The 27939-nt window shown below is 37.1% G+C and overlaps 1 protein-coding gene and 1 long non-coding RNA gene across 4 annotated transcripts in view; one reads left to right on the top strand and one right to left on the bottom strand.

Annotated features, from left to right (window-relative positions):
* TMCC1 (transmembrane and coiled-coil domain family 1) overlaps nucleotides 1–27939 on the bottom strand; it is a 242045-nt gene that overhangs the window by 107672 nt on the left and 106434 nt on the right. The gene's annotated exons all lie outside the window — the stretch shown is intronic.
* LOC121495396 lies at nucleotides 6965–27874 on the top strand. The gene is made up of 3 exons (XR_005988978.1): nucleotides 6965–7100; nucleotides 7253–7302; nucleotides 27488–27874. It is a non-coding gene; the product is annotated as an uncharacterized LOC121495396 (long non-coding RNA).

Consider the following 27939-nt stretch of genomic DNA (forward strand, 5'->3'; position numbering starts at 1 on the left):
CTATTTTAGCTTATTATTGCCAATATATTTGAATATGAAAACCATTCTCTATTCCTTACCTATTCCCAGAACATCCATAACACATGCAATTAATCCTACTAAGGGCCTCGTTTCATTAACATAAGAGCAGTATCAGTCTTCCTATTTTGGTTCTATAATACAACAATCCTTCCATGCTGATGATACCACTAGTTGATTTAGGCCTCCTAAAAGTGGATTAATGATTCACAAGAAGATGTAGCACTTAATTTCTGGCTAAATACAAACACCAAACATTATATTTCCAAGTATGAAACCAGCGGATGTCAGGGCACCAACATCCCTCTCTCTGAAATAAATAAAATCTTAAAAAAAAAAAAAAAAGAAAAGAAAAAAGAAGAAAAAGAAACCAGTTGATATCTGAAGTGATGGAGATATGATTAAATAAAAATGGCACAGGGCACTTGGGTGGCTTAGTGATTGAGCATCTGCCTTTGGCTCAGGTCGTGATCATGGGGTCCTGCACTGGGCTCCCCACAGGAAGCCTGCTTCTCCCTCTACCTATGTCTCTGCCCTCTGTGTCTCTCGTGAATAAATAAATCTTTTTTTTAAAAAAGGCATTAAAAAAAGATGTTGTGCATATTTCCATGACTTAAAAGCATCCATCCAGTACAGACTCCCTTGCCCGTATATTTCAGGTTTTATTTTTTTTTTATTTTTTATTTTTTTATTTATTTCAGGTTTTAAATTACATATAATACTTCACTGTACCCATATAGTACTTAACATTAAAAAGGTTCAAAATATATTTTTTAAAACTGTGGTAAAATCTTTTTTTTAAGATTTTATTTATTTATTTATGACACACACACACACACACACACACACACACACAGAGAGAGAGAGAGAGAGAGAGAGAGAGAGCGCCAGAGACACAGGCAGAGGGAGAAGCAGGCTCCATGCAGGGAGCCTGATGTGGGACTCGATCCCAGGTCTCCAGGATCAGGCCCTGGGCTGAAGGCAGATGCTCAACTGCTGAGCCACCTGGGCTGCCCTAAACTGTGGTAAAATCTAAATAAAATCTACTATTTTGGCCTTCAAAACACTTTCAAAAGACCCTAATTAAAATGGAAGTGAAAGATTCCTCCTCCTTTAAGTGGTAAGAATACATTCATAGGAAAATTAAGTAAGTCATATATATTATCTCAAGTCATAATCCCCAAAGAAATCAGAGAGAAATTCAAAAGAAGGGGCATCTGGGTGATTCAGTCAGTTAAACATCCAACTCTTGATTTTACCTCAGGTCATGACCTCAGGGTTGTGAGACTGAGCCCCAAATCAGGTGCGTGGAGTCTACTTGAGACTCTCACTCCCTCTGGTCCTCCCTTACCCCTCTTAAATACCTACTCTCTCAAAAAAACTTTTTCCAAAAGAAACTAGTTTTGAAAAAAAGTTTTTATTATGAACTCAAATTATGATCTCTCTAATCTTAAGTTTCTTTTGCTGATACAAAACTGATACCAAATGGTAGGACACTACCAACGTACGAAGGGCAAGAATAATGTTTTTAGACAATCATATTTTCAAGTGCTCTACAAGTGTGGATTAAATGATTTCAACAAATCAATGGGTGAACTGTGTGTGGGGGGGGAGCCCACAAGTCCTGTTTCTCAGTCATTCATGTTTTCACAGGCCAACGCAAGGTATACTGTATGATTTTATATTTTATGTTTTCTTCATATGAAAAATATTTTAAGATTTTATTTTTTTAAGAGAGAGAGAGAGCACATGTGCAAGTGAGAAGCAGGGGAAGGGGCAGAGGGAGAGGGAGAAGCAGACTCCCTACTGAGCAGGGAGCCCTATTTGGGGCTGGATCCCAGCCCCTGGGATCATGACCTAAGACAAAGGCAGATGCTGAACCGACTGAGCCACCCAGGTGCCCCTTAAAAATTTTAATATAGCAAGAGAGAACATTCAAATCAAGTAGGAAAAAAATGTGGTATGAACTGAAAAAGCATCAAGGTATCATTAATTTGATGTTATTTTAATTATCTTTGTTTGATATGGAGAGTACATTTTGTGTTGCTATACCTGTCCTAAAGAACTTCAGCCTCTCATGACAATGTTAAAAATAAACGTGAACCCCAAACTGAGATAGCTCTTTATTTCCACATCTGGAAAATTAAAGTCCAAGTTATCTTAGAACAAACTGTACAGCATTGTATTTCATTTTAAAAGGGTCAGGAGGAGATCCCTGGGTGGCTCAGCGGTTTGGCACCTGCCTTTGGCCCAGGGCATGATCCTGGAGACCCGGGATCAAGTCCCGTGTCGGGCTCCTGGCATGGAGCCTGCTCCTCCCTCTGCCTGTGTCTCTGCCTCTCTCTCTCTCTCTCTCTCTCTATGTCTATCATAAAAACCAAAACAAAACAAAAAAAAAAACTTTAAAAGGGTCAGGAAACATATATTCACATTTTCTTACACATGTATGAGCAAACACTAGAAAGATAAACGAGAAACTGGTTACCTAAGGAGGTAGGGATATAAACCAGGAGAAAAGACAGAGCTGGAAGCAAGGTTTCACAGGTAATTTTTTTTTTTTTTTAAGATTTATTTGTTTGAAGGGAGGAGTGGACAAAAGGAGAGGCAAGGGAATGGGGCTTGATCTCACAACCCTGAGATCACAATCCTAAGATCACGACCTGAGCAAGGACCAAGAGTGAGACGCTTAACCAACTGTGCCGCCCAGGTACCCCCATAATAGGTAATTTTTAATTTTTGAACTTATAAAAATCATTACCATTCAAAAGTAAAATAAAAGGATATAATATTTTACTGGAATAATCTATCTTCAAATCATTTCTCAAAGCCCCCTGAGCTTTTATCATACCTCCTAAAAAATTGAAGTTCCTGCAAAAAAGGGAAAAGACTGATTTTCTATTACCCATATAAAAGATAGGGAAGAGGGGAGGTTATAGCCAAAGTTACTTAAGACCTTCTGAATGTGTAACTCATTGTATTTAAGCTCTTTAACATTATTATAGAAACTTAAGAGTAACGTTTTCTCTTTCATATAAGTTCTTTTAAAAAGGTAGTACAGGGATCTCTGGGTGGCGCAGCGGTTTGGCGCCTGCCTTTGGCCCAGGGCGCGATCCTGGAGACCCGGGATCGAATCCCACGTCGGGCTCCCGGTGCATGGAGCTTGCTTCTCCCTCTGCCTGTGTGTGTCTCTGCCTCTCTCTCTCTGTGTGACTATCATAAATAAATAAAAATTAAAAAAATACATAAAGTGCACATTTCAATGGTTTAAAAAAAAATAAAAAAAATAAAAAGGTAGTACATTCTAAAGGTTCATAAAAATGCATGTAGTTAACTTCAACCTACTAAATTAAATATGGTTTTATTGAATCAACTATCTTATTCAAACCAATGTTTCTCTGGCCAAAGAAAAAGAACTTCAATTGCAAGAAACACTTACCAAGTTTGACTGATAAATTTAAATCCTATTGGACATTAATTTCAATCGCAGGGGAAAAGAGCTGCTCTAAGAAGTTACCCAAGTGTCTTACTATACTGTTTTCTATAACCATGTATACACATATTGGGAAACATCAGAGACCATGACAGTAGAATGACTAATACACCAGAAGCTCATGGAGACAGTTGGTATGGGGAAACAGAATGGGTTTGGAATTACTAAGTTTGAACCTGACTCTACCCTCCTGATTTGGATAAATGACCTAACTTCTCCAAATCTGTTCCTTTAATGACAAAACGAAGCTGATACCACCTAACTTGAACATCTGTTGGAGAATCACATGATAATCCATATTGGCAGGTTCCAGATTATTCTGACTGGCTCATGCAGAGCCTTGGGGCAGAAAGAAAAAGTTTCGTTAGTAAATATGTTTAAAGTCACATGTGAGAAAACTATGTAGAAAGAAAATAACCTAAAGTGACAAAGAAAAAAGAGGAATTTTCTGGGAGTCAGGTAACTGGAATCTAGTCAAAAAGAATTATTGAACATATCTTTTTAAAAATGAAGCTTTTTACTTCATCTATTTCATTTACTTCCTCCTTTTACAAGTTCAGATGTGAACATGTATTAGCCAACCTAGAGGAATCATTTGAATACTCTAGAGAAAATATCCGGTTTAAGTAAACATGGCTGTCAAACTTAAGATAAAAGTAATTTAAATTAGATATTAGGTTTAAAATCACTGCAAACATTTATAAATATTTCCTTTCAAAAAATTTCCAACAGAATTTATAGATGATCATGTGAATATTCTTTTTTGTTAAAATAGGAAATTGCTTTTAAAATATGAGATCATCTTAAGGCATTTCTATACTTGTGGAAGATTATTTCTTATTGGCAAAAATACTTGTTACAACTAAAGTTGTAATCATATGAAATTGCTATTATTCAATTGTTTTTGACCTACAAAAACCTAATTTCACTTCCAGTGTTCAATCTCAAGAAACATATGGGTTAAGCTTAAAAGACAGAAGAGAGGTACAGTGCATTCACTGAAATTAAAAAAAGAAAACTGACATAACTGTTCATTTCTCTTTCATATTTCAGCACCTATACAGATTGAAACAATTAATATTATTTCTTCAATTCATTATTGAACAGATGCTATATTGAGGGCATGTGATAGAAAACAAATTTCCTTAGATTTGGTTCTAACCATTCAGTATAGGACCCAGAAATCACATTAAAATGGAGGGGAGGAGTGACAGAAAAGAGGAGTTAAAGAGGTTATTTCTTTTAATGTTTTATATAATGTACTTTTTATTTCTTCATGTTCCAGAGAAGATTGTTCCTAATTCTCCCAAAGTGTCTTTTCTATAAATCACAGCAGGACATATAGCATAAAGTGAAAAGCATGAAGTTCAAAAAAATAATTGGAAGAAAAATATTGGTAGCAAAGCACCTACACTATTTGCTAATTAGAAAATTATCACCTGGCTCTGAACTATTTCAGACACCCTTGTGCAGAATAATTACTGACCTGAGAATCTACATATCTGCTTATTTTTATTTATTTATAAAAGATTTTATGTATTTATTCATGAGAGACACAGCAAGAGAGGAAGAGACATAGGCAGAAGGAGAAGCAGGCTCCCTCCAGGGAGCCTGACGCAGGACTCGATCCCAGAACCTTGGAATCACGACCTGAGCCAAAGGCAGATGCTCCACCACTGAGCCACCCAGGGGCCCCCATATCTGCTTTTTAAATGTACTACATATTTGGAAATATATAAACCAGAGGTTGTTCAAAGAGAAACAAAAAATGATTCTTTTACAATTGCTTAGAAGAAATTTGGGGGCTTCTTGGCCCACTACCCCCAACACAAATAGTTAGACTTGGGGGAAGAGAAGCAAGGGGAAATTTATTTTACTACTTCTAAAAAGCCCATTAGGCTTGGGAATCCAATGATAAAATCTGACATGTGGATGGACCAAAAGCTTTGCTCATTTCTGCCCGAGTGCACACTTTCTACACTGAGGTCACTTGTGAAGAACTAAAACATCTTCTCTTTAGATAATAACACATTTTAGGATTTAACAATTCTGACTAACAACCAAGAAAGTGAAGCATGCCTACCGATTTACCATTTGTTTAAGTTTCTCCCTGCAGGGAATGAACTGCAACACAATTCAGCCACCAACTTCTAACTTTTTTGAATAGGCTTTTTAAAGAACAGAATGATTTTTGAAATAAAGCTCAACTCTCAGCACACCTCTTTCCAAACTAGTTCCTGCACCAGCTAAAAAGAGAGCTCCACGACTGGGTCAAGAGAGGGCTGGCCTCCGCCGGAGCTGATTTAGAAAATCAGCAGCCCCTCTTCCAAGAGAGCTTTGCCTTTTTTTTTTTTTAAGTTTGAATTTCTTAGGTTAAAAGAACTTTCCCCTCAAAGCTGCACAAATGGAACCTGCTTTCCAAGCAGAATTCTGTAAAAAATTGATTTGTGAGCCTTCCGGTTACTGCTTTTCACAGAACTCCTTCATTAAGTATGCAAATTTCTTAACATGACCACTCACTTCAACATTTTCATGCAGGTCTTGCTTATTTATTTTTTTTTGGAAGTTTTCCCCAGTTTAAAACCAAATTTTGTACAAAAAGTACTGATCCCACAGACCAATAAGGCTTTTCTTATCTCGGTCAACAAGCTGCTAGATTAATTGCTAATTAAAAATGCACTTTTAACCCACTATTGTCTTTCACGCACACTCCTTTGGAAACTGTATCTCAGAAGCCAACTATAACTTCCACCAAATTCACAGATGACAGGTTTGGTTTTAGGGGAACAAAATCTGGAGTTGCCGGTGCAGTCAGCCTGAAACCTTTGTGTCTGTCAGACGAAAGAACAAAAGGCAGCGCTTCCTCCCCCAACCCCTCCTCAGCTCTGGAGGAAGGCAGGCTTGACAGAACAGTTCTAGAGAAAAAGGAACCCATGCGGAATCTAGTGAGCTTCCCCTGAACACACACACAAAGCTGCCCAAGCTACCCACCTTGGATAGCTGCCTCCTGAGGCTAAAGCGTTGAACCATGGTCACCCTGAGTAATCTTCGCACAAAGCAATCCACGAAGGGAAGGGTGTTGTGTTTTGTTTTGTTTTTAAAAAACAGCTTCTTGGAAAAGTCGGTGGCAAAACATTTTGAAGACTGTCACAAAAGTCCAAAGAATTTCCCTGGGAGTCTTAGCAAACTTGGAACCACTTCATTGTTCCATCGGGAGATACTGCAAAGCCTACGTCGGAGAGGGCGGGCGGACCCGCGGCAGGGAGGGGCGGAATCCTGGAGCTGCTGCGCCCAGTGCCAAGCTCAGTTAGACTTCCTGTGAGTCAGCCGTGAGGGGTCTAGACAGAGGGACCACTCCTCCTCTTTCCACCAAATCCTCAGCCCAGGATGCCGCTGTCGTGTCATCTAAGACTTCGGGGGGCCGAACCTGATGTTCTGGTCGGTATGGGGCGAGGAGTGGCGCACTGGGGTTAGAAAGCATCAGCTTCAGGCAGAAACCTGGCAACCGCAACACTTCCTCCCACCAGAGAGCCCTCCCAGTGGAGGAGGTCCCCTGCAAAGAGTGACATCCCCTTCTCAATCTCCACCTCAGGTAATCTGCTGGGTAAAATGGTGTGAATAAAAGGAGGTGGCAAAAAGCCCCTGCCTGTACCAGCTCTGCTGGAGGAGACTCCTCCCAGCTGGGCTCGGCAGCTGTCCGGCTTTGTCTAAGGTAATTGGCCAAGCCTTTCCTCTTATTCACAGGGAGGAGTCCCGCCCTGGGAAGGAATGTCAGGTGCAGAGACGCATACTTGGTGAGTGACTTCAACTTCGTTACAGGGTGACTTCAACTTCCTTACCAAGTTAAACAAACTAGGGCTGCCTCCTGAGCTAATTGACTTCTCTCATTAAAACAATGTAATTTTAAAAAATTTACACACATAGCAAACAAAAGGAACACGTCAGGGTGAATTAATGTAGGTAAAGAGGTATGAAAATGATAATCCTAAGGGCAGTTGCAAAGATAAAAATATTTTGCCATCATTTGCCAGTCTCTTCCTGTTTGATTCTGCTGCCAACCAATGTAAGGACAAACCATCATTTGAGTGAAATTTCCAATCTACATACTCCTCTCTGAATTGTTCATGACTCCTAAGTGATTTTTAAAACTGACCAGGGCAGAACTTGTTGGTACATATTAATTTTCCTTGCTCTAGTGATTCTCAATCTTGTAAGTATGATTACATCTTATGCTACATATAGACTTTGCTGGAATGAACCCACTATGTGCAGTCCCTGTATTAGGCATTTCACATCTATCATCCTATTTATTTCTTAAACACCTCTGTGAAATAATATCCCAATTCTTCAGATAAGTAAAGCAGGAATATTCTTAAACATCAGTATTATTATGAGGAAACCATATAGTGTTACATTTTTTTTCTTTGTGCAAAAGTGAAAAATGAGTTTGAAAAAACAAATCTTTTATACAATGGTTATTCTCAATTATGCTGTTTTCACACACTCCAGTTTCCAATTATCACCAAATATGATGCACAATTTTAAAAACCTCACCTAAAATATCACACACATATTTCACAATATCTCTGGAAGAGTAGGAAACAGATTCGAACAAGTAACAGGATGCCATAGCTCCAAATAAATCACTCTAACCAATTATATATATAAATTTTATTCCAAAAACCTTAAGTGCTAAAGGGCTGAATATATTTAAACTTTTTGTGAAATTCCAAAGGTAAGAAAACTTTAATCAACAACTATGACTAAAAAAAAGGCTCCTTCACATCTAAGGTTCAGAGTAACCTAATATTTAAACTGACTGAAATTTAAGTCCAAGTGAAAGGCAGGCTGACAGAGAACCTGAGTTCTGTTTATGTTTTGTTCTTTGTTTTGTTTTGTTTTGGTTTTAAAGGGTAAGAATACTAGTACTTCTAACTTTTTCCTACAAGAATGAAACCTAAAACACAGAAAATTTCTCCTGGGAATGAAGAAAGACCTAATGAGATGCTGGTGTGGAAATAATGAAGTTCCTTAGAGAAAGACATACTGTTTTTTTTTGCCTGTCAATTTTATTTTATTTTTTTTAAATTAATTTTTATTGGTGTTCAATTTACCAACATACAGAAAAACACCCAGTGCTCATCCCGTCAAGTGCCCGCCTCAGTGCCCGTCACCCATTCCCCTCCAACACCCGCCCTCCTCCCCTTTCACCACCCCTAGTTCATTTCCCAGAGTTAGGAGTCTTTATGTTCTGTCTCCCTTCCTGATATTTACTGTTTTAAATATAAACATGAGGTGTTTCTGATATCATCAACTGGAATCCTAGATAATTGCTAGATTGCAAAGAATTGCAAGATTCTTTCTAACCCACACCTCCCAAAGAAAGGAAAGAAGAAAAGGAATTAGACAAAACTGGGATACTTGGGTGGCTCAGTGGTTGAGCGTCTGCCTTCCACTCAGGGCATGATCCTGGGATCCTGGATCCAGTACCAGTCCTGAGTCCCACATCGGACTCCCTGCAGGAAGCCTGCTTCTCCCTCTGCCTGTTTCTCTGCCTCTCTGTGTCTCTCATGAATAAATAAATAAAATCTTAAAAAAAAAAAAAAAGGAATTAGAAAAAACTGTCAAAAGTCTACATACCTAGATACACAAAATATGTCAACTATGAATTGAAAGGATATAAATCCTCAAAGTCCAGATACACATAAAAAGACTTACAGATTAAAAGAATGGTGTCTTCATTCTGGGAGGAATTTACTCATTTTTTTGTCTATTAAAATAAACACAAAACTCTAATTGTTCAAATGCAACAAGACCTATTAAAAATCATTTGAGTGTATGCATGTAATCCAATCATTGATAAGATGACAAAAAACTAAAAAGAACTTCAATAAACATAGCTGTTAGGAGAAAAATTAGAATCCCTGAATATGATCTATTTTGAGGTGTCCGACAGCAAAGGATGAAAATAGTAGACCAAGATTTAAAGGTTATGAAAGAATAGCTAGAAAGACAGAAATGTATAACCTAGAGAAAAATCAACAGCTCTGCAATCATTCTTTTATTACTCCAAGACCTGAATAAACAATGTCCTTTACAGTAATCTGTGAAAATCCACAACCCCCATACTGTATGTGGAAACAGACAGGAACTGTCCATGGGCTTCTTAATCTTTTTGGATCACACACTCTTTGTGGATCTGTTAAAAGCTATGAACTCAGTCACAGGAGTGACATACACGAAAATCATGAATGGACATACTGTTTTTTTGACACAATTCCAAATGGTTAATGGATTCCCCTAAAGCTTATCTACATACCTCATTTTAAGAACTCTTGTTCCCTTGGGGTGCCTGGTGGCTCAGTGGTTAAGTACCTGACTCTTCATTTTGGCTCAAGTCATGATCTCAGGGTTGTGAGATTGAGCTCTGCACTGGGCTTTCAAGGAATATGGAGACTGCTTGAGATTTTCTCTCTCTCCCTCCTCGTCTGCCCCTCCCTCCCCTGCTTGCATGCTCTCTCAAAAACAAAACAAAAGCCCCACAAACTCTTGTTCCATTCATAAATAAAAACAAGATGAACATCAATCACTAAGCAATCCTGTCTTATGTTTTCCATCATAGGTAAGAGTTCTAAGTTGATTTGGGAAACAGAAAAAAAGTCTGCCTTTGACATATTGGCCCCAGTTCCCCAAACATTTTCCTTGTCAAATAATCCACTTCCAAAGCCACAAATAGTCTTTAGGAAATGGTATTTTATTTGCTTTAGTTTTTATTTTGTAGAAAAACAAAGAAAAATATTTTATTCTCCTTGTTTTATCCATATCCATCATCTCTAACTCCACATTAGGGATAACATTAGTACTTATCTTATTATACACTGTCCTGCATATGTATAAATATATGTAAGTCTGTTTAACTAAAACTATACTGCTTTCTGATTTGCTTTATCACTTAAAAAGTCCAAAAGAGAAGCACCTGGATGGCACAGTCAGTTAAGGAGCTGATTCCTGGTTTCAGCTCAGGTCGTGATCTCAGGGTCATAATCTTAGGGTCGTGAAATGGAGCCCTCTGTCGGGCTCCACACCAAGTGTGGAGTCTACTTGGATTCTCTTCTTCTCCCTTTGCCCCTCACGCACCTCTCTAAAATAAATAAATGTTTAAAAAAATTCCTAAACAACAACAGATACATACAAATACCTTGGATAAATATTTATAAAACTTAAATAATCATCCCAATTTAGCTGGTTTCTATATTTGAAACACTTGTCTCTCCTCCTTTTGGACTTCATTCTTAAAATTCTGTATAAACACATTTTTAAATAAGTTGATATTAAAGTTGTATACTACTGAATATCATGTAGTACGAACTATACTTTTATAGAGAAGTAAACTAAAATTCAAAGAGGTTTTCAAACCTGCCCCTAAATCACAGAGGTATTATTAGAGTTGGAACTAGAACCAAATACAAATTTCACTACATTTGCTGTTTCCATTACATCATGCTTCCTCCTATTTTTAATAATTTAAAATGCACTAAAGACAAACACTACTTAAGACATTCATGCAGTAAACTTTTTTTGAAACTGAATAATGATTCTATTTAAAAAAATGTGAACCTTTACACTTTAAGTTGACGGAGTCTCTCCAAAGCTTGGCACAACTGAAGTAATTCGCTTAACAGTTCCTTTCCCTATCTCCTTGGTGTCCATTCTTGTAAGAGAGTAATAATAAATAAATCATATTGTTCAAACATCATTGTGGGTTTTAACCAGAGTCCCGTGATAAACCAGAAGTAACAGCAGCCAGAAGTAACAATGCTAGCTAGCTACCAGTCAATAAAACAAAGCATAAAAATTTAATGGGCTTTCATTATCCAATGCCACGTCATTTCAGAAAGCCCCCTTTCATTCATGCAATAAACAAGTATTTTATGACACCCTTTACTTTTAAGGAGGTTACATTGTAGTCAGGAAATAGAAAACATAAACAATTGTCATTAATGTGGCAAGTGCTATAATAGCAGGAATAGCAATGGAGTGATGAACTTTTACGGGACAAAAAAAAAAAATCTTAAGCCTGGAGTCTTTAAGGTTTGAGAGGAATTTTGCAAATGGACAAAGATGGAGGAGGGCATTCCAAGCAGCAGAAAAAATACAAGTTAAGGACAGAAAAAATACAAGTTAAGAAGTGTGATTCAACTGGTAAGTAAAACTCAGTTTCTCACATTAATAAGGCAACATATTGTTAGCCTGCAGTGTTCAGAATTCTTTTGTTTGTGGAATGGGAATTTCTGTAACGAAATTCAGTTATTCCTCCTTTCTAAGTTGCACATTTGTTTACCATTTTCTATAAACTGCCAAATGAGAAATCTTTAACAAATAATAATGTGACATGTTCCCTCTTTATAGAAGTTATGACTCTTTTATTTACTGTCTGCCTTTAAAGCAAGTAAGAAGGAAATCTACTTTCCAAAAAATTTAGTAAATAATGCTGTCAACTTTGGACTCCTGTGGCAATTCAGGCCCCTTAAATGATACGGGATTTCTATCTTCCAAAAACAAATTTCATTTGGCAATCCCACAATAGGTAATAATACAGATACCACGTTTTATCTACATAGAACAGATTAAGTAATTTGTGTAGTTATTTATAAAAGTCCAAGCCACTGTCAATATAAATAACCCTGAAGGCAGTACATTTTACTAAGTAGTAAAAAGATGTCAATGATCAAAAAATTTGAATACTTCTTATAGTCAATTCCATAACTAATTCATTGTGATGGCTGATTTAAAGAGCAGTCAACCACATCAAATAGCATTTTTATTTTGGTGAACTAGGCATGGCTCTTTCAAATATGCTAAATTAAGGTTGCCTCCTTTTTATATCAGCAGTGTCTTAAGAGTTTGCATTTATTTACCCCAAAAACCTCATGCCACGTATCACCTACAGTAAATGCACACAAGGGAGAGGGAGAAAAGAAAAGGTAGAAGAGGGAGACAAAAAAGAGTTTATGTGCTTACCAAGTGCCAAACAACTAAAGAAACTATTATTTATTATGTTGCAAAGAATACTACAATTGTAAATATGGAGTAATTAAACACTACAAAAACAAGTCCTTAAAACAGTTTATAATGTATTCCAGGTGCTGGTCCCTGCTTTCCCTTTCCAGACTACTTTTTTTTTTCTTTAAGATTTATTTATTTATGATAGATATATATATGGAGAGAGGCAGAGACACAGGAGGAGGGAGAAGCAGGCTCCATGCCGGGAGCCCGACATGGGACTCGATCCCAGGACTCCAGGATCACGCCCTGGGCCAAAGGCAGGCGCCAAACCGCTGAGCCACCCATGGATCCCCCCTTTCCAGACTACTTTAAACTTAACACAAATTTCAGCTTACATGTCTGTACCTTTAGGAAAGCCTTCTCTATCAACCCTCACCAACCCCTTTCTCTACCTTACTAAATGATTCTTCCTTACTACACTGTACAATAGTCCCTCCCCTTAACTGTGGAGGATACTTTCAAGACCCCCCCATGGATGCCTAAAACTGTGGATAGTACTAAACCCTATATATATATAATGTGTTTTCCTAGACATACACATTTATGATAAAATTTATAAATTAGGCAGTTAGAAATTAACAATAACCAGTAACAAAATAGAACATTATGTCCATATATTGTAATAAAAGTTATGTGAATTTGGTCTTCCAAAATATCTTATTGTACTGCACCCACCCTTCTTTTTGATGGATCTGAGATGATAAAATGTCTACACGAGATGAAGTGAGGTGAATGATGTAGGCATCGTGACTACTATCCTGACCTTTGGGGCCCTGGGTGGCTCAGTTGGTTAAGTGTCCAACTCTCGACTACAGCTCAGGTCCTGAGATCAAGCCCCACATCAGGCTCCACGTTCAGCAGGGAGTTTGCTTGAACTCCTCTCTACTTCTGCCCTTCTCCCCTGCCTGTGCACTCTCTCTCTTGCTCTCACTCTTTCTCTAAAATAAATCAATCAATCTTAAAAAAAAAAAAAAACTACTATTGACCTTCTGACCATATGTCAGGAGGATCATCTCCTTCTGGGCTGCAGTAAAAAGTAAAACCACTATAAGAGGGACTGCTGTTATTAGAATCTATTCATCTTCAACTCCCTCATCAAAACATAGGTCTCTTAGGGACAGGGATCCAAATGTGTTCCTAGCAGTATTCTGGCACCTTCTAGGTCCTTAAATATGTATTGAATAAATGGCTTTAAGAATAAAGCCATGTTCAATGGCTCTATACAATTTCAAAAGATTCTAAGACATTCTGGGTTTCCCACCGTTTCCCTCAATGATCTCCCATACCCCCCAAACTCCCTGATCTTTCCACCTAATTGAATTCTACTTAACCCTTCTATTCCACTTTTGTAAGAATTAATGTTATTAACTATTTGTCAATTTATCTTCCATTTATGAAATACTCTTTATATTTCCAATAAAATATTTCTTGTGAAAATTCAGAAAATACAATAAAACATAAAGAATAAGAAACTTCGGGACACCTGGGTGGCTCAGCGGTTGACTCAGTATTTGACTCAGGGCATGATCCCGGGGTCCTGGGATCGAGTCCCACATCGGGCTCCCTGCCGGGAACCTGCTTCTCCCTCTGCCTCTCTCTCTCTGTGACTCTAATGAATAAATAAATAAAATCTTTAAAAAAAGAAAAAAAGAATAAGAAACTTCACTCAAAATATCACCATACAGAAATAACTACCACCAGTGTTTTGAAGGATTTCTATCTGGATTTCTTCTTGCTCTTTAATTATGTAAGTAATTTATGAATACTTAATCACTGTAACCACTGTTATCAGTTTATCTTTACAATGAACTTACATAGTATTTACCTATAAAAGTATGCAGTATTGGGGGATCCCTGGGTGGCGCAGCGGTTTGGCGCCTGCCATTGGCCCAGGGCGTGATCCTGGAGACCCGGGATCAAATCCCACGTCGGGCTCCCGGTGCATAGAGCCTGCTTCTCTCTCTGCCTGTGTCTCTGCCTCTCTCTCTCTCTCTCTCTCTCTGTGTGTGTGTGACTATCATAAATAAATTAAAAATTTATATATAAAAAAGTATGCAGTATCAGATGATCTCACTCATATGTGGAATTTAAGAAACAAAACAGGATCATAGGGAAAGAGGAAAAAATAAAATAAGATGAAATCAGAAAGGGAGACAATCCATAAGAAACTCTTAATTATAGGTAATAGTCTGAAGGTTTCTGGGGGTTGGGGATGGGGTAACTGAGTAATGCACATTAAGGAGGGCACATGATGTAATGAGCACTGGGTGTTATATAAGACTCATGACAATCACTGACCCCTACCTCTCAAACTAATAATACATTATATGTTAACTAAATTTAAAGAAAAATAAATTTTAAAAACGTTTTAAAAAATATGGCAAAAAGTAGTATGCAGTATTATCTTCAGGTTAGCTTGGTATGTTTCTTAGCCCAACTAATATCATAATATACATTATAATTAAAGCTCCCTTTACTGTGGTCTGAATGCTTGGTGTCTTTCCCAAAATTCATATGTTGGAATGCTAAAGTCCAATGTGATATTAAGAGGTGGAGGGATCCCTGGGTGGCACAGCGGTTTGGCGCCTGCCTTTGGCCCAGGGCGCGATCCTGGGGACCCCGGATCGAATCCCACATCGGGCTCCCAGTGCATGGAGCCTGCTTCTCCCTCTGCGTATGTCTCTGCCTCTCTCTCTCTTTCTGTGTGACTATCATAAATAAATTTAAAAAAAATTTAAAAAGAGGTGGGAACTCTGGGAGGTACTACACTCATCAAGTTGGATTTGTGCTCTTGTAAGAGGGATCCCACAGAGCTCCCTAGCCCCTTCCATCATGCGAGGACACCACAAAATGTCTACAACCTGAAAGAGGGTGCTTTCATGCCATGCTGGTACCCTGATCTCAGACTTCCAGGCTTCAGAACTGTGAGAAATAAAATTTTGTTGTTTATAAGCTACCCAGTCTGGTATTTTGTCATAGTGGCCTATATAAACTAGCTATTGGCTTTTAAGAGTTCAAGAATTTAGAAATTTTTGTTGGAAGAAGTTTAGAAATTTTTGTTTTGTTTTGTTTTAGAAATTTTTGTTGGAAGAAATTTAGAAATTTTTGTTGGACTCCTAATTCTGGGGAACAAAAGGTTTTTGGAGGGAGGGTGGGGGGGATAGGGTAACTGGATGATGGGCACTAAGGAGGGCACTTGATGGGATGAGTAATGGGTGTTATACTATATGTTGCAAATTGAATTTAAATTAAAAAATTAAAAAAATAAGCTGCAAAAAAATGGGAAATTTTGTCAGTATATGTAGATCTCCATTATTGCTACATAACATTCTACAATAAAGACAGTTCATTTAGTTGAGTTTATTATTTTATGTAGTTTATTTTTCTTGATGACAAGTTAGATTATTTCTTGTTTCTGCTGGTACAAACAATATTGCCCTGTACATGCCTACCTTTGGACATATGATATTTTTTTCTCCAGGACAGATACTAAGATACGACTCTACTCATTCAAGATTCAGCCCAAACTCATTTTCTTCAGTAGCCAACTCTGTCCAGTTCCGTTCACTGTCATTTCTGCTTCTGTATAACTCAGAGTGATACAGTTCCTGTACTTTTGTATTTGCTACTGAGGTCCTGTACTGTTATGTAGTTTTTTTAAGCATTAAGTATAGGATTACATCTTATACTTTCTGTATGCCAATTATATAGTATCTTAAACAGTGCAGACATTTAATAAATATTTGTGGAATATCCTGAAAACCGTAAAAGAAACCATAATTTTGTTTGATAGGGTATATAACTGTTCTACTACCTTATTTATTTATTTCAATATAAAAGATTATACAAACGAATGTTGAACTATTACTGCTTTAGATTCCATTTTCTCCATTTGTAGACCTCACAAAGGAGAAAACCAAATGCTTTACTCAAGTTCAAAATATTTTAGCTCCCTTTTAATTTCATGTCTTCTGAAGAGAAACATTATCTGGCAGAATTTATACTTCAAAAATTGATACTAGGGAGAATGACATCAACAAATTTCCAGATGAGGTAGATATAGGCCTTCCTTCTCCCATACAAGCAATAAGTTAACAATATATGGACCAAAATACCACTATAAAACTTTAGAGAATAGGTAAGAAGCTATAACACCCATATATGATAACATGATGAACAAGACAGGGTAAGAATGAAATGTGTAGAAAAACTTATGGTGTTTGGTGCACCCATTCATGCTACTTATGCACAGCATAATGTGGAACACCAGGAGGAAACCCCCCATGCTAAGGTTTTTCCCTCAGGAACACAAACAAAACAGACTAAATGTCCTACATACTGGCTTGTATGAGGGGCTGGTTTCTGTCTTGACTGACTCAAAGCACTGAGAGGACTAGAACCAGAGTTGAAAGATGTTGCAAGTAACAGGTAAGCAGCAACTTAGAACTGCATTTCTGCAGGTAAATGCCCTGGGGACCTAAGATCAGAAATGGTTTGAGAGGTTCTAGAACCTCCAGCCAGGTAGAAGTGAAGATATTCCCATGCAGAAATTCAGTATGCATGCATCAAGTGTCCAAATCCCAGCCAAAAAAACCCCCAAAACCCCAGCAAGCAAGCAAGCAAGCAAACAAACAAACAAGGAAGTTTGACCCAATTAAAGGAACAAAATTCCAGAAACAGACCTTAAAGACCTACCCAAAGAAATACACACATATAAGGTGCCAGACCAAAAATTTAAAATAAATCATAAAAATGCTCAGCTAAAAGAGAATACAAACAGCTAAAAGAAAACAGGAAAATGATGCATGAAAAAAATAATAAAGAGAAACTATAACAAGAAAAATTCAGGGACGACTGGGTGGCTCAGTGGTTGGGTGGCTGCCTTCAGGTCAAGTTGTGATCCTGGGATCTGGGATTGAGTCCCACATCGGGCTTCTGCGGGGAGCCTGCTTCTCCCTCTGCCTATGTATCTGCCCCTCTCTCTCTCTCTCTCTCTCTCTCTCTCTCTCATGAATAAATAAATCTTAAAAAAATTTTTTTTAAATAAAAAGAAAAATTCTAGAGCCAAAAAGTACAATAACTGAATGGAAAATTTCATTAGAAGGGTTCAACATCAGAGCTGAACAGGCAGAAGAATCAATGAATTTGAAGGCAGGTCCTCTGAAATCAAAGTCAGAGGAGCAAAAAGAATGAAGAAAAGTCAATAGACTAAGGGGTTTATGGGAGGGAAACTATCAAGTTGATCAACCTTTGCATTATGGGAATCCCACTGATAGAAGAAAAGGACAGAGAGCTTATCTGGAGGAACAGTAGCTGATAGCTTCCTAAATCTGAGGAAAGAAACAGACATAAAAATTGAAGAAGCTCAAAAGGCTCCAATTAGGATAACTCCAAAGAAAACTGCACTGAGATACATTTTAATCAAACTCTCTAAAGTCAAAGAAAGAATCTTAAAAGCAGCAAAAGCAATTCATCACATACAAGGAAGCTTCCATAAGATCATAAGATTTCTCAGAAAAAAATATCCAGGCCAGAAGAGAGTGAGACGATATATTCAAAGTGCTAAAAGGAGGGGGGAAAAACAAATTTTAACAAAGAATATTGTATCAACCAAAAATGTTCTTTAAAAATGAAGGGTAATTTAAGACTTTTTCAAATAAATTATAGCTGAGAGACTAAACTAATAAACTAAAGCTGAGAAACTAAAATGATAAACTGAAGTTAGTTCACTGCAATTAGATCTGTTCTACAAGAAATGCAGAGGACATCCTTCAAGTTGAAATGAAAGGACAGCAGACAGCAACATGCTGCATAAAAGTATAATGGTCTCAGGGTGCCTGGGTGGCTCAGTTGGTTAAGCATCTGACTCTTGATTTCAGCTCAGGTCATGATCTCGGGGTCCTGGGATCAAGCCCCATGCCAGGCTCTGTGCTCAGCCTAGAGTCTGCTTGTCCCTCTCTGTCTGCTGCTCCCCTCTACCTGTGTGTACATGCATGCACACACACACACACACACACACACACACACACACACACTCTCTCTCTCTCTCTCTCAAATAAATAATAAAAATCTTTAAAATATATGTATATAAAATGATCTCTGGTAAAGGTAAATACACATAAATATAGTAACCCATACTACTATTAATTTGGTGCATAGAATTTTAATGACAAAAACATACAAAAAAAGTATAAGTCTATGTTAATGGGTATATAATATATAAATATGTAATTTGTGACATTAATAACATAAAGAGGAGGGTGGAGCTATAAAGCAGTAGAGTTTCTATATGGAATTTAAATTAATGGTTTAGAAAACAATGCTAGGGTTGCCTGGGTGGCTCAGTGGGTTGAGTGTCTGCCTTTGGTGGGGGTGGGATAGAGCCCTGCATTGGGCTCCCTGCTTAGCAGGGAGTCTGCTTCTCCCTCTGCCCTTCCCCACTGCCAGTGCTCTCTCTCAAAAAAATAAATAAAATCTTAAAATAATTTTGAAAAATAAAAAGTAAAAAACAATGCTATAACTTTAAGATGTTTTATGTGATTTCAATGATAACCAGATATATAAAGTATCTACAGAATATATACTAAAGGAAATAAGAAAGATACTAAAGCACATCACTACAGTAGTCTCTTTATAAGTTTCACTTTCTGTGGTTTCAGTTACCTATGGTCAAGTGCAGTCTGGAAGCAGATGATCCTTCCCTCTGATGTATTCTCATAAGATCAATAGCGGCTTAATGATATTCCACAATGTGTTTGTCATTCACCTCATTTCATCTCATCACACAGGTATTATATTATCTCACATCAACATTAGAATAAGACACTTCGAGAGAGAACACAGTCACACAACTTTTATTATAGTATATTGTTATAATTGTTCTATTTTATTATTGTTGTCTTATTGTGCCTAATTTACAAATTTATTTTTATCATAGGTATGTATGTATAGAAAAAAAAGTATATATTGGGTTCTGTACTATGCAGTGTCAGGCATCCACCAGGTGTCTTGCATTGTATCCTCCACGGATAAGGGAGGACTGCTGTATAAAAAATAAACAGAACACAGAGGCACCTGGGTGGCTCAGTCAGTTAAGCATTTGCCTTCAGCTCAGGTCATAATCCCAGGGTGCTGAGATGGAGCCCCGCATCAGGGTCCCTGTTCAGTGGGGAGCCTGCTTCTCCCACTCCCTCTGCTATTCCTCCCACTTCTGCTCTCTGGCTCAATCTGTGTCAAATAAATAAATAAAGTCTTTTAAAAAAACAAACAAAACACAAAGGAAAGCAGTGAAAAAGGAGAGACCAGAAAAGCTATAAGATATATAGAAAACAATTAACAATAGTAAATCCTTATCAGTAATTACTTTTTATGTAAATGGATCTACACAAAACCTGAACATAGATAAATACAGCAGCTTTATTCATAACTGCCCAAACGTAGAAACAACTCAGATGTCCTTCATTAGGTGAATGGATATACTGTGCTATATCCAAACAATGAAATATTATTCAGGGATGAAAAGAAATAAGCTACCAAGCCATTAAGGCACATAGAGAAAACTTAAATGCATGTTATTAGGTAAAAAAAGACAATCTGAAAAACTGCATATTGTACAATTCCAACTATAGAACATTCTGGAAAAGGCCAAACTATGAAGACAGTAAAAAAAAATAGTAGTAGCCAGGGATTAGAGATGGGGGTGAGGGAAGGGATAATTGGGCAGTGAAAATATTGATACTTTAATAGTGGATATGTGTCATTATACATTTCTCCAAACCCACAAAATGTACAATACCAAGAATGAACCCTAAAAGAAAAAATGGGCTTTGAGTGATTATGATGTGTCAAATGTAAGTTCATCAATTGTAACAGATGTAATGGGGGATGTTAATAATGGAAGAGGCTATGCATGTGTGGGAGCTGGGGTCATATGGGAACTCTCTGAAATGTACTATAAATCTGAAACTGCTCTAAAAAATATAAATCTTGGGGCACCTGGGTGACTCAGTTGGTTAAATGTCTGCCTTCGGCTCAGGTCATGATCTTGAGTACCACGATCCAGCCCCATGTCAGGGTCCCTGCTCAGCAGGGAATCTCTGCTTCTCCCTTTCCTTCTGCCCCTCCCTGCTTCGTGTTCTCTTTCTCACTCACTCTCTAATAAATAAATAAAATCTTCAAAAAAAAAAAAAAGGATAGAAAAAGATAGTTCATAAAAGTGGCAACCAAGACAGTAAAAATGGTTATATGAATATCAGACAAAATAGACTTCAAATCAAAATCTGTTACAAAAAACAAAGGATATAATGATAAATAGGTTGGATCACCAAAAAAAATCTAACAATGATAAATATTTATGCACCAAACCTCAGAGCTCCTAAATATATAAAGCAAACTGAAAGAAAAATAGCTACACATAGCAGATTTCAATACTCCACTTTCAAAAATGGATAGAACAATGAGACAAAAGAGCAATAAGAAAATAGATGACTTTAATAACACTATAGACTAATTAGAATTAAAAGACACAGAACACTTTCACCCAACAAGAGTAGAATATATATTCTTCTCAACTGTACATGGAACATTCTCCAAGAAAGACCGCAAGTTAGGACACAAAATAATAGCAAAATGAATTAACAAATTCAAAAAGATTGAAATCATACAAAGTTATCTTTTCTGCTCACAATGGAATAAAATGCAAGGAAAACTAGAAAATCTATAGTTGTACAAACAATACACTCTTAAACAACCAATGGGTCAAAGAAGTCACAAGGTAAATTAGAAATATCTAGAGACAAACGGAAATGAAAATTCAACATATCAAAACTTAAAAAGTACAGCAAGAGCAGTGCATTTGGCAGTGTAAGCAAAAGAGGGAACATTACAGTGGTAAATGAGTACATTAAAAAAGAAGAAAGATCTTAAATCAACAATCTAAGTGTACCTGAAGAAACTAGAAAAACTAAATGCAAAGCTGGAAAGAATACAGATTAGATCAGAAACAGAGAACAGAACAAAAGAAAAAGATCTATGAAACTAAGAGGTGCTTTTTTAACAGGATCAACAAAGTTAACAAAGCTCTAGCTAAATTATGTGAAAGCATGAGAGCCGGCATGTGGGTGCGTGAACAGGAGAAAATTAAAATCAGAAATGAAAGCAGGGGGCAGCCCAGGTGGCTCAGCAGTTTAGTGCCACCTTCAGCCCAGAGCATGATCCTGGAGACCCCTGATCAAGTCCCACGTCAGGCATCCTGCATGGAGCCTGCTTCTCCCTCTGCCTGTGTCTCTGCCTCTCTCTCTCTCTCTCTCTCTCTCTCTCTGTCTCTCATTAATAAATAAAATCTTAAAAAAAATGAAATGAAAGCAGGGACATTACAATCAATGGCACAGAATAAAAAGGATTACAGGAGAATACCATAAATTAGTAAGCCAACAAAATGGTTAACTTAGAAAAAAATGCAAAAATTTCTAGAAAGACACAACATAACCAGGACTGAATTGTAAAGAAATACAAAATATTAACAGATAATAGGAAAAGAGAATGAATCATTAATGAAAAAGCTCTCAAGAAAGAAAAGCCCAGGACCAACTAGGTGGCATCAATCTAACAAAACAAAAAATTACTATGAATCCTCCTAAAACTGTTCAAAAACGTTTAAAAGGAGGAAACACTTCCAAGTTCAATCTATAAGGTCAGAATAATTCTTCTCCCAAAGCCAAAGACACTACAGAAAAACTACACACCAATATCCTTAATGAATATCATCAATGTAAAATTCCTCAGCAAAACAATAGCAAAATGAATTCAACAGCACATTAAAAGGATTATACACTATGACAAAGTGGGATTTATTCCTGGAATCCCAAGATAGTTCAACATTTGTAAAGTGATTAATATGCCACAGTTATAGAAGGAAGGAAAAAAATCATAATCATCTCATATGATCATATGAGAAATCATATGATCATCTCAACTGATGCAGAAGAAGCATTTGACAAGACTCAAGACACATTCCTGATAAAAACACTAAAAAACTAGGATTACAGGGAAACTACTTCAACATAAAAAAAAACCATTAATGGAAAGCCCACAGCTGACATTATACTCAATGGTTAAAGACTGACAACTTTCTAAGACCAGAAATAAAGCAAGGATGCCTGTTCTCACCACTTCTATTCAATATAGTAATGGAAGACCTAGTCAGAGCAATTAAGCAAGAAAAACGAATAAAAAAGAGTAAAAGGCACCCATATTGGAAAGGGGAAAACTAAAATTATCTTTGTTCACAGATGGCATGATCATATATATATATAGAAAACCCTAACAATTTCACACAAAAGGATGTTAACACTAATAAATGAATTCAGCAAAGTCAGGGGATACAAAATCCATACAAAAAAAAAAATCAGTTGTGGGGATCCCTGGGTGGCGCAGCGGTTTGGCGCCTGCCTTTGGCCCAGGGCGCGATCCTGGAGACCCGGGATCGAATCCCACGTCAGGCTCCCGGTGCCTGGAGCCTGCTTCTCCCTCTGCCTATGTCTCTGCCTTGTCTCTGTCACTCTCTCTCTGTATGACTATCATAAATATATAATAAAAAAAAAATTTAAAAAAAAATCAGTTGTGATTCTATAACAATGAACAATCTGAAGAAATTAAGTAGAAGAAAATAATTCTATTTAAAATAGCATCAAAAAGAATAAAATAATAAGCCTAACCAAAAAGAAAGACTTGTACACTGGAAGCTACATAACATTATAGAAGGAAATTTAAAAAGACACAAGTAAAAGGAAAGATATCTTCTGTTCCAGGATTGGAAGACTGAATACTGTCAAGGTGCCCATACTACTCCAATCAACCTACAGACTCAACAAAATCCCTACCAATACCTCTGCGGCATTTTTTTTTTTTTTTTTGCAGAAATAGAAAAATCTACCCCAAAATTCATATGGAATCTCAGAGGACTCTGAATAGCCAAAAACAGTTTTGAAAAAGAACATAGAGGACTCCTATTTCCTGATTTCAAAACGCTTTACATAGCTGGCTCAGTTAGGATAGTGGGTGACTATCTCAGGATTGTGAATTCAAGCCCCACATTGGCTGCAAAGATTACTTACAAATAAAGCCTCTAAAAAAAAAAAAAAACCCAACAGGGCAGCCCTGGTGGCCCAGCGGTTTAGTGATGCCTTCACCCTGAGGTGTGATCCTGGAGACCCAGGATCGAGTCCCATGTTGGGCTCCCTGCATGGAGCCTGCTTCTCCTTCTGCCTATGTCTCTGCATCTCTCTCTCTCTCTCTGTGGCTCTCATGGATAAATAAATAAAATCTTTTTTTTTTTAATCTTAAAAAAAAAAAAGACAACACTTTACAAAGCTGCAGTAATCAGAACAGCATGGGACTGGAATAAAGACAAAGATCAATAGGACAGAATGGAAACTAGAGAAATAAACCTTCACATATATGGCCAAATGATTTTTTTAACACAAGTACTAACCCCACTCTGTGGGATAAGGAACAGTCTCTTCAACAAATGGTGCTGGGGAAACCAGATGGTCACATGCAAAAGACTGAAACTGGACCTTCATCTTATACCATATACAAAATTTAACTCAAAGGACACAAAAAGCAAAAAAAGATTATTGGAACTTTATTAAACTTTAAAACTTTTGTGTAAGAGAAACAACAGAGCAAAAAGGAAATCTCCAAAATGGAAGAAAATATTTGCAAATCATGTATTTAATAAGAAGTTAACATCCAGTAGAGGTAAAAACTCCTATAACTTGACAACAAAAAGCAACTCATTAAAAAATGGGCAAAGGACTTAAATATTTCTCCAAAGATAATATATAAATGGGCAATAAATGGGCAGCCCGTTGGCTCAGTGGTTTAGCACTGCCTTCAGCCCAGGGTATGATCCTGGAGACCCGGGATCAAGTCCCATGTCGGGCTCCCTGCATGGCCTGCTTCTCCCTCTGCCTGTGTCTCTGCCCCCCTCTCTCTCTCTCATGAATAAACAAACAAACAAACAAAGGTCAATAAGCATATGAAAAGATGCTCAAAATCACCAATCATAGGGACACCTGGGTGGCATCCCCTAGGTGGGACTCCCCTGGGTGGTTAAGTGTCTGCCTTCGCCTCAGGGCATGATCCCAGAGTCCCAGGATGGAGTCCCATATTGGGCTCCCTGCACGGAACCTGCTTCTCCCTCTGCCTATGTCTCTGCCTCTCTCTCTCTCTCTCTGGGTCTTTCATGAATGAATAAATTTTTAAAATCTTAAAAAAAAAATCACCAAAAATAAGAGAAATGTAAATCAAAACTGCAATGAGGTATCACGGCACACCCATTAGGATGGTTACTACAAAACAGAATATAAGTGTTACTAAGTATGTGGAGAAATTGGAATCTTTGTGCATTGTTGATGGGATTACAAAATAGTAGAAATGCACTATTAATAGAATAATAGTGGAATATGCATGGCAACTCCTCAAAAAAATTAAAAATAGAAGTACTGTATAATCCAGCAATCCTACTTCTGAGGATATACCCAAAAGAACTGAATGCACGGTCTCAAAGAGGTATTTTGCACACCTGTTTTTTATAGCAGCACAACTCATAAGAGCTAAGAGATGGAAGCGAACCAAGAATCCACCAAAAGATGAATGAAAAAACAAAAATGCGGTTATAAATCAAAGGAATATTATTCAGTCTTTAAAAAGAATATTTTGTCACAAGCTACAAGATTCCTCAGTGAAATAAGCTAGTCAGATAAACACTAAAAATTGATTATTCTACTTATATGAGATATCTAGTCAAATTCATAGAAACAGAAAGTAAGATAGTGGTTATCCGTGGCTGGCTGGGGAAAGGTGGTGAAGGGAAGGTTGTTTAATTGATAAAGAGTTTCAGATTTGCAAGGTGAAAAAGTTCTAGTCTGTTTGGCAACAGTGTGAATATACTTAATATTACAAAATTATACACTTAGAGTTAAGTTGTAAATTTCATGTTAATGTGCTGTTTACCACAGTTTTTTTTTTTAAGTGATACTAATTGTATTTTTATCTCCAAGTATGCCCCTTGTTTACCACTTTTGTTTCCTTAAATGTCTCTTTCCTTTTCTTGCATTTAGGCATGGAGATCGACCAACCAATGTCTTTTCCCAGAAAAATGGGATCTCCTCTAAATAATAGGACATTCTCTCCAGACAGAAATGAAGAGTTTTGACAATAACATATCACTGCAGAGCCTTAAATACCCAGTACAAAAACAAACCAAAAAAAAGGTTTATCGTTAGGAATCCTTATAAGTGAGCAGACACCTATTCCTTTCTGATTTTTCATACCTTATTAGTTATAATCACACAATGTTAAAACTTTTTTTTTTAATTTTTATTTATTTATGATAGTCACAGAGAGAGAGAGAGAGAGAGAGAGAGAGGCAGAGACACAGGCAGAGGGAGAAGCAGGCTCCATGCACTGGGACCCCGACGTGGGATTCGATCCCGGGTCTCCAGGATCGCGCCCTGGGCCAAAGGCAGGCACCAGACCGCTGCGCCACCCAGGGATCCCATAATCACACAATGTTAAAAAATAATTCTTTAAAAAATAACTTCTTTACTCTTCATTTACATTTTACTGCTTATAATTGGCATTTTAAAGAGCAATTACACTACAACACTAAAAGAAATAATAATCCGAGGTTTTGTTCTCACAAGTGGTACCCCATGCAATTGTTTACAATGCCCAGAGCATGTTCAATATGACAGTACCATAGTCAGAGAGACAAAGGAACAACTCTTCCCTCAAAGACTAAAGAAACATCTCTAGCAGTGAAAAATGAGAACACTGGTCAAAAGAAAAGACCCAAAGACCACGCATATGAATGGTTAGCAAACAAAGCAACAAGAGAAGGTTGTTTAGGATTGTTGTATCTCTCTTATTGAGAGAACCGCTTTAGCATATAAAATGTCATTCTTTATCTTTAATAATACTTCTTGCCTTACCGTCTAATTTATCTGATATTAACACAGCTTAATCACTTTTCTTTTGGCTAGTATTTGCATGGTATTATCTTTTCCTGTCTTTTTAGTTCCATCTTGCTATTTATTTTAAATTTATCTCATGAGTTCTTTGTTCTTTTCCTGCTTTTCTATTAATCAACTATTTTTAATATTCCATTTTATTTCTTCTATATTACACTTTTTTTGTAGTTTTTTTTGTTATTATTTTAGTGGCTATCCAGAAAATAATAATTCCTAACCTGATACAGTCTACCTTAACCACATTCCAAACAATACAAGACCTTAACAATTTGACTCCATTAACCTTACTCCATCCTTTTTGTTATTGTTCTTGTACATTTTATTTCTACAATGTTTTAAGCCTCTCAGCAGTCATATTATAATTTTAAAGCTCAACTATTAACTAACTTAAGGAAACACAGATGCAAACTAGAACACACAGTAGATAAAGAGATTTCAATAAAATTTTGGAAGGTGAAAAACAGATGGTCCAGTATAAAGGATTTAGGTTTCAGCTTTTCTCTGGTCAGGAAGTGTTTGGCAAGGTAGTAGGTCGTGTAAAGAAAGCAAAAGAAGCAAGCAAATTTATGCTAAAGCTACAGAAAGGTCAGGACTTACAAAAGTATTAGGGGCTCCTTTAAAAGCAAGAGCATAGAGTTGGGTCTGAAAATAGAAGCATTGGTTATAAGTATTTATAATGAGCAACTAGGTCAGCAGATCTTTCTAACACACAGGTGATCAGTCCAGAGGTGTACTTTCTGATGAAACTGATACAGGGACCAAAAGGATTCCAGACTGAGAAACTCTAGATGCAGTGGAGGGCGGGGGTGAGGTACCATTCTGAGGACAGAATGATTAAACTAAAATGAGAATTTCAGTCCTCTTCTCTGTCTTCCAGAACACCTGCAGCCAGGCTTACTACCAGTGCCATCACCCACCCACCCATAAAGGCAAGAGTTTGAACAATTCCTCTGGAAAACCTGACTAAAGAAAAGACACTGACAATTGGAGGGGCCTCCAATAAAATGGATCTCTGCCCAATTACTCTATGATAAAAACCATCAACCTACAAAAGCCTTCACAAAGGACAGCTTCCAAGAGCATTTTAATGCCTCTTTGAAATAAGAAGAGAAAGCCATGGATGACTAGACTTTTGAGAAAAGCCTCTAATAAAGAAGACAGAGATAAAACAACCAGAAAACAAAACAAAAAAACAAAAACAAAACCTCCCAAGAGACAGAAATATAGGAAGCAAAAGATATTTTCAGGGACTAAGGAAAACAAAATCTTGTAGACCAGGATGTAATGAGAAAAAAAAAAAAAAAAAAAGCATTCACAGAAGCATTCACT

Source organism: Vulpes lagopus, chromosome 7, assembly GCF_018345385.1.
Source record: "Vulpes lagopus strain Blue_001 chromosome 7, ASM1834538v1, whole genome shotgun sequence".
Classification (NCBI taxonomy): domain Eukaryota; kingdom Metazoa; phylum Chordata; class Mammalia; order Carnivora; family Canidae; genus Vulpes; species Vulpes lagopus.